This window comes from Macadamia integrifolia, unplaced genomic scaffold (assembly GCF_013358625.1).
Source record: "Macadamia integrifolia cultivar HAES 741 unplaced genomic scaffold, SCU_Mint_v3 scaffold2276, whole genome shotgun sequence".
Classification (NCBI taxonomy): Eukaryota; Viridiplantae; Streptophyta; class Magnoliopsida; order Proteales; family Proteaceae; genus Macadamia; species Macadamia integrifolia.
In genome coordinates, this window is record NW_024868608.1 from 20,750 (window position 1) to 28,403 (window position 7,654).

The 7,654-nt window shown below is 41.2% G+C and overlaps 1 long non-coding RNA gene across 2 annotated transcripts; it reads right to left on the bottom strand.

Moving 5' to 3' along the window:
• Nucleotides 1-246: 246 nt before the first annotated feature.
• On the bottom strand, nucleotides 247-2,806 carry LOC122066169. Of its 2 annotated transcripts, none has more exons than XR_006136265.1 (3): nucleotides 1,771-2,806; nucleotides 848-1,455; nucleotides 247-636 (listed from the first exon to the last, which is right to left on the bottom strand). It is a non-coding gene; the product is annotated as an uncharacterized LOC122066169 (long non-coding RNA). The 2 variants fall into 2 exon arrangements; XR_006136266.1 differs by having other exon boundaries at nucleotides 247-1,455; nucleotides 1,771-2,383; nucleotides 2,721-2,795.
• Nucleotides 2,807-7,654: the final 4,848 nt, after the last annotated feature.

Consider the following 7,654-nt stretch of genomic DNA (forward strand, 5'->3'; position numbering starts at 1 on the left):
CACATTATTGGTTTTCTTGCTAGGGTTTGGCAAATGTAAAGAAGGCATGACTCCATGTTTTGTATTGAAAATTTCATTATATTGAACAAAGGTTGTGTTAATATGGTTCACTCTAACCTTAGTCCACACACGGCCATATGGAATCAAAGGGTAGGGTCATGCATTATCCACAAGATAGCATGGCAATAAAAATGGAATCTAATTAATTAACATCATTTCTATTGTTTTAAACAATAACAAAAAAAAAAAAAAAAAAAGGGAAAAAGAGGGAGTTCAAATAAAATGAAGGTCTACATGTAAAAGTCGTTGGTCAGCCCTATGACTGTCCACCATGTCCACTCTATGTGTCCTACCTGTCTTCCTCTATGAGAAGTTGGAGCTCATCCATAAAAAAGGTGGGGCCTGCATTGGTCTCTCCGCTCCCGAAATCAGATTTACCAGCCCTAAAGGAGGGCTCTCCACCTCCAAATCCAAGGTTGGACCCTCCACCTCTATGATTGGGATCTCCGCCTCCATGCACAGGGTTGGGACCCTCACCCCCGTGTCTGGCATCAGGTCCCCCGCCTCCGAATCCAGAGTGGAACTGATGGAGCCTTGCCTCAATGTCAGTGATATACAAGCTCTGGCAGTAAGACACTGTCAACAAAAATCCATCATCAAAAGGAATGAAGTCCTAAAAAGTACTTGGACTCAGACCCACTTTGTCAGACGGCATAGGAAAGTGTTGAGATTGTGGATCATCCAGCGACACTCAGCATATATAGTAGGAGAGACCTATAACAGAAAATGTTTGGAGCATGCACAAGAAAGAAGAAAGGACATATAATGAAATAGGAAAAGGACTTACATAGTTGAAGGGGATGGGAAGGCCCATCATCTCACCTGCTTCTGGGGCCCTTGGCAACATAATCTAGGTTGTGGGATCCTGTGCATTGTGGTATGTCCATCCGGGGAAGCTTGGAGTGGAGGAGGGCAGCTTAGCCACATTATGAACCAACCTGGCACTCATATGGGAGGAACCCTCTATAGAAGCACCTACTGACCTAGGGCATTTCGGCCAAGGAAGATGACCATCTATGTGATAGTCAAAGTAATTGAAAAGAAGTTCAGGATGTTTACCTAGGGACCATCAGAAGTCAGCGGCATGCATACGGTCTCCTTCTGAAGAAACTCCTCGTAGGCCCGCAACGGGTCTGTGAAGTTATCCCCGGTTACCCCAGTTAAGGCCGCTTGAAATTCCTCATTAGAAAGAATGCTAGGGTTATGTATGGATGGAGGATGATGATGAGGAACTAGTGGACCATCTTATCAAACCACTGCTTGGCGACCTCTCCCCAGATACCAAGTATGACCATTGGGACCCTGGAATAGAACACGAAGACCAGTGCGTCTCCTAGCCTCTTCTCGATGAGCCTCCAAGTGAAAAGTCACCGTCTGGAAGGGAGTCCAATTAACCTACAAGGGCAAGAGGTTAGTCTGGAAGCAAATCTAACAAGAAAATGCAATGCACTGAAAGGAGAAGGAAAGAGAATCATAAAACATAGTGATTCAGTTTAGGACTTCCCTCCCTGTGGTGGTGAGAGGCAGAGGGCCATAGACAGCCCCGCCTGCACCCCATTTCTGGGTAAGAGGAAATATATCATAATCTCCTTTTGCTAAGGGAAGGGTGAGGAAGTCAAGATGCTCATAATCCCAGGGCTAAAAGGAAAAACATTAGTTAGACAAAAGATAAGACGAAGCAAAGAAAATATGTCAACCAATAGTTCTCACCTGAAGAATGAAGGTAGCCCCATACAAGCTTGGATCGGCCCAGGCCAGACGATCCATCATCCTCAGGAAGTACGCGTAGGCGGTGCCACCCCAGTCATACTTCTGGATATTCCAAAGGTCACTGAAGTAGTAGGCTAGCCGGAGATCGACCTTGTCAGAAGGGTTACTGAATAGGCACTGGCTAGCCCAGTAAAGGAAGATGCTGCAAAGAAACTAGTCCTTCTCCACCCGAGAGGTGGACACGGTCACCTTCTTATCAGTGTGGAACTTGCTGATGGTAGAGAGAAGGATGGTGGAGGCAGTAGAATCAATGCCCGTAAGATCCAATAAAGTGGACCTGCTATAGGGGTAGATAAAGTGATGGGCTCGCCACCAAAGGGCAGGCCGGTCAAAGTATAGAAGCAGAGGGGGTGATCATCATTTCAACCGCAAAAGGTGAAAGTTATGGGTGCTCGACCATCATCTCTTGGCAAGAGCCCGGGTAAGCTCGACATCCAACTTCCAGGCACAGGGGTAGAAACAAGGACAAAAAGGCATATTGTGAATGGTCTGCTGTATGAGAGGATGGGTGCAGTTAACCCAGGATCCTATGTTATTGGGATAGCCGTATTTCCTGTATGCGGGTTCAGCCTAAGCTTAGGCATCAAGGAACAGAATTCTAAAAGCATGCGTAGGCATACATGCATGAGCATACATTCATTGTCCTAACATGAACACGTAGAATAAGCATACATGCATGAGCATGACAAAAACCGAGTATGCATTCATACATGGGCATAACATGTGAAATAGCACGAAGCATGCATTCATACACGAGCAACACATAGTCTAAACATGCATTCATATAGTCTAAATATGCATGGACATACATAAGCATAAAAGTACCAGGACTAAGTACTCATCAGCATGCATGCATAAGCATATGTAACATAAAAAAGAAAAAATCTTACCCATTCTCCCCAAGCAGAGTTGCAAAGATGGTCCTTGGTATCCTTCAAGGTTGACCCCAAATACCACGCTGCGACGCCGTTCTGGGACGACGAGTTAGCTAACCTATTGACGACTTCCCCACCACATATGCATTTGAACAGCCCCATTAGAAGACCTTTTTTTATAAAATATAGGAACACGAGAAGAGAGAGAAGAGAGCACCAAACTACACGTGAAGCAAAACGACAAGAAAACGGAATAAAAAAATTAGAGAGGGTCCACACTTATTTATAGGAGGACCCACCAAATTTGCGGGCCCACCAAGAATTTTGTGGGCCCGTGAGATATCCCATAGAGCCGCCAAGAGAAAGAAAGAGAAAAAGAAAAAAAGAAAAAAAGAAAAAAAGAAAAGAAAGAAAAAGAGAAGCTTGTCTCAATGAAAAAGAAAAGAAAAAAGGGAAAAATAAAAAAAGAATAAATAAAATAAAAATATATAAAACAACCTCATGGGCTCGTGAGATTTCTCACGGACCTGCTAGGTCCCAAAAAAAAAAAAAAAAAAAAAAAAAAAAAAAAGAAAAGAAAAGGAAAAAAAATTCCCCAATGGATTTGCCAAATAAAAAAATAAAAAATCCTCTACTCGGGTGTGGGGATATGCAAGGCTTTCTGTTAAAATCATAAAGAGTTGTTTGACCCTTGGTTTCCAGCTTAGCACAACAGGAATGCCATTGGCAACCCGAAGACTTGTTTGACCCTTGGCCTTTGGGTTAGTACAGTAGGAATGCCATCAGCAACCAAAGACTTGCTTGTCCCTTGGCTTTCGGCTTAGTATAGCAGGAATGCAATCGGCAACCCAACGAATTGTTTGACCCTTGGCTTCCGGCTTAGTACAACAAGAATGCCATCGGTAACCCAAAGACTTGTTTGACCCTTGGCTTTCAGCTTAGTACATTAGGAATGCTATCGGCAACCCAAAGATTTGCTTGACCCTTGGCTTCCAGCTTAGTATAGCAGAAATGCCATCAGTAACCCAGAGACTTGTTTGACCTCCAACTTAGTACAGTGGGAATACCATTGGACAACCCAAAGATTTTCTTGACCCTTGGCTTCCAACTTAGTACAATGGGAATACCATTGGACAACCCAAAGTTTTGCTTGACCCTTGGCTTCCGGCTTAGTACAGCAGGAATGCCATCTGCAACCCAGAGACTTGTTTGACCATTGGTTTCCAGCTTAGTACAGCAGGAATATGTTTGAGATTTAAAAGTAACTGCAAGCGTACGGATTAGTATAGCTAATGGGTCGAACACAAGGAGAGTAGCCACTTTATTTTTAGCTTCTTTTAGTAATGCGAAAGTGCACAGATTGATGATTGTGATCTACTTCTCGCTACCGCCCTAAAACACATGCATCTAAAACGAACATCCTAACCAACACATATAAGAAAATTGGAATTGAAATTACAATAAAAATTGAATGCCCTAACCATTCACATCTAACCCTAACCATTTGTCTTCTAGGAATTTAAATACTCAAACCACGCAATTAAAAAGCAAATAACTGAAAGTAAAAGTGCTAAAAAGTAAATAAATAAATAAAAGGGGAAAAAGCTAGAGAGAGGCACACAAGTAGGTTTTTGTACTTAGCCAGAGGGATGCACCATAAATAATATGAGCTTCCCTACTTAACCAGAGAGTTACTCTTATAAGGGCTTTTCTACGTGGCTTTAGGGAAAATGATGCAATATAAATAATCAAAATAAAAGGATGGTTCTATGGCTAGAGAGGGGAAAAGCCAACACAAGCTTCTAGCCATGAACCTTGGGGTAAAGGGAAAGCAATAATATAAAACTAATAATTTAAAACCTAATTTAAGAATGATGGGTAGCAAGAAGAGGGAATGAGAGAGGGGGTGAGAAGACTACTATAGAAGCCTACTTACCTAAACTCTTATATTTGAATCATTGAATTAAAATAACTTAATTGATTTGAAATACTAACAACACTAAAAACCAGATCTGAACTAAATCAAATCTGAAATTGCTGGGCCTGTAGAAAACAAATCATGAAGAGAAAAACTGAACTTGAAAGAGATGCTCCACAACTTGTTCTTGTCACCTAGAACTAAGCCTAGAACTAGAAATTGAAAATTACAACTTCAATTGTATAAAATAATAAAAACTTGAATAGCATAAACAAAGACTTGCATTAATTCAAAAAAATATTATAAAAGTGCTTGCATAAAAAACTAAGACAAAAAACAAAAGAGAAAAAGAGAACACAACTAAAAACCTAGAAGAAGAAAGGAAAAGAGGAAACCCTAAAAGAGAAGTGTGTCCTCCCTCCCCTTGGTCGACTCTCTTATATAGGGAATGTGAGGGAGTACAACGATTTTTGGTTTCCTAGTTTAGGGGATTTTTTTGAGATTCTTGTTGATTAAGTGGAAATTAGAAGAGAAGAGAGAAAAAAGAGAAAATAGGAAGGAAAGTATAGGAGAGAGGAGCTTGGACGATTTTCTATTTGTTTCTTTATTTTTTTTTCTTTCCTATTTTTTCTCCTTTTTTTTTTTTCTTTTATTTCCTTCTTTTTCTCTCTCTCTTCAAACTTGCACACAAAGCTCTCCCTTGGCTGACATCCTATTCCTTGTTTGAATTGATTAGGACATTTTCCAATTGAGTAGGAAGTTCCATCCATGCCCCTTGCTTTAAGTAATGAGTAGGAGAGAGAAAATTTTCAAAAAAGGCAGCCAAGAGGTTTGAACTTGAGACCTCTTGGTGAGAAAGGGATTTTTACATACCATAACTCACCAACTACGCTAGGTAGTTGTTGTTACCAAAAAAGAATCTTCAATCACTCAGGGGAGGTCCATCGATTCTTGTTGGCATTTGGAATATTCTTAATACACCTGGGACAACTGCAAACAGGTTGGTTCTGCATCTCGGTTCAGTTCTAATCCATTATTCTTTTTCTGGCCTGAAAAGAATAATCACTTGTACGGGTGGTCAAATGGATGTGTAATTTTAATGCAACAAGTCCATCTTGCTCATAATTTCATCCTCTTCACAACTATGAAATGAAATGTGACATCTTTATGTGTAAAATTGGAGGTACGACGCTCGATAGTCCTTAAGGCATTTAAAATATGAAACCTTCAAAAAGAGAGTAAAACGTAAGGTAGCTCCATTCTAAATATGTAAAATGCATGATTTTATACCCTAGATTTCACACATAAATGTACTCATCAGAATACCATTGAACAACCCAAAGATTTGCTTAGCCCTTGGCTTGCAGCTTAGTATTAAAGGAATGCCATCGGTAACCCAAAGACTTGTTTGACCCTTGGCTTCCAGCTTAGTACAGTAGGAATGGCATCGGCAACCCAAAGACTTGTTTGACTCTTGGTTTCTAGCTTAGTACAATGGGAATACTGTTGGAAAACCTAGACTTTCTTGACCCTTGATTACCAGCTTAGTACCCAAAGATATGTTTGACCTCAGTTTCTGGTTTAATACAACTAGAATACCATAGGATGACCCAAGAACCACTTTATGATTGAATTACTGTATACTAACACCTTGGCAGGAACAAATCAAGTATTATTATGCGGTAACATAGGTAAGATTCTGACTCTCTAGTTAAAATTCTTAGATAGGATCATATTAATTTCTTGATTAATCGAGGCTTTAACTGGATTGGAAGAATTTACCAATGGATTATCTGCTCGCGTTTGTGTGTGTACACCTCCACCATCATTGAGCACGCTAGCAACAGTACATGCTCATGGTGACAACATTTGTGAAGTTCTTTTCTTTACTCTTCGACCTTGGTATGGGCCTCGGCGAAAGAGGGGCATTCTGTAGACACCCAATTTTGTCACCCAGCCTGACAGTGATGACAAACAAGGAATGGTCAAGGTTCATGCTTCACATCAGTAGGAAATCTAAGACTTTTGTGATGATCAGGGCACCGATAGCAACTCGAGCCCCCGTAGGCATCCCAAAACCCTAATCCAGCCCTAAGCCCGACAATAACCCTAATACATCTCATATCCCTAATCTTAAACCTGAGAATGGTGCAAATCAGCTTAAAACCCTAAAATAGTCCAAAACCCTAATGCAACCTAAAACCCTAATCCGGTCCTAAACCCTAATCGATCCCAGGGCCAATTTTAGACCCGATCTCGTGGCACCCGATACTAACGTGTTGTATATTGACAAATTGATTCTAAGTAGTCTTTGATAGTGTGGGAGTGGCATGAATTAGGATTGTTGAAAAAAACCCCAGCTGGTAAAAGGGAAAATGTCCCCTCTTTTCTATTCTCAATTTTTATGAGCAAAAATAGAGCTCCAAACCCAAGCCATTGGATAGTGCTCGGAAAGACGATTTTGACGATATATCACACGTGAAAATTGGACCACCGGATCTTTCGAAATCACTCCTGGAAGTCCTTACAGGGATTGAACGACCAGATTTGGCTGATCCCTCTCGGGAAATTTTGCGGGCCCGCCAATTTTGTGCTAAAAATATTTATTTTTTGGCATTTAGCATGTGGTTTTTTGTTTTTTTGGAAAGAAACCCTGCCGGGCCCATGAAAACCTACCATTTTTGGACAGCGGGCCTGCCCCGGGATTTGCCACTTTTGGTAGACCTGCCAAGGGGGGTCTGGCAACCTATAAATAGAGCTCCATTTTTCACAAGGAAGACATGGTGAAAAAAAAAGAAAGAGGGAAGAGAAAAGAAAAGAGAGAAGGACAGAAGGGAGAGGAAAAGAGAGAAGAAAAGAGTGTGAAGAAAGGGAAGAGTGGGGTGCAAAAATTCCTCCCTCTCCCATCCTTGAGAATCGCACTGGATCTTGAGTGTCTCTAGAGGCCTATATTCCTCGAGGAAGAGAAGCAAGTCACTGAGGTAATTCCCGTATGAGTCGGGAGTCTTCATTAGAATCATCAAAGCATCAG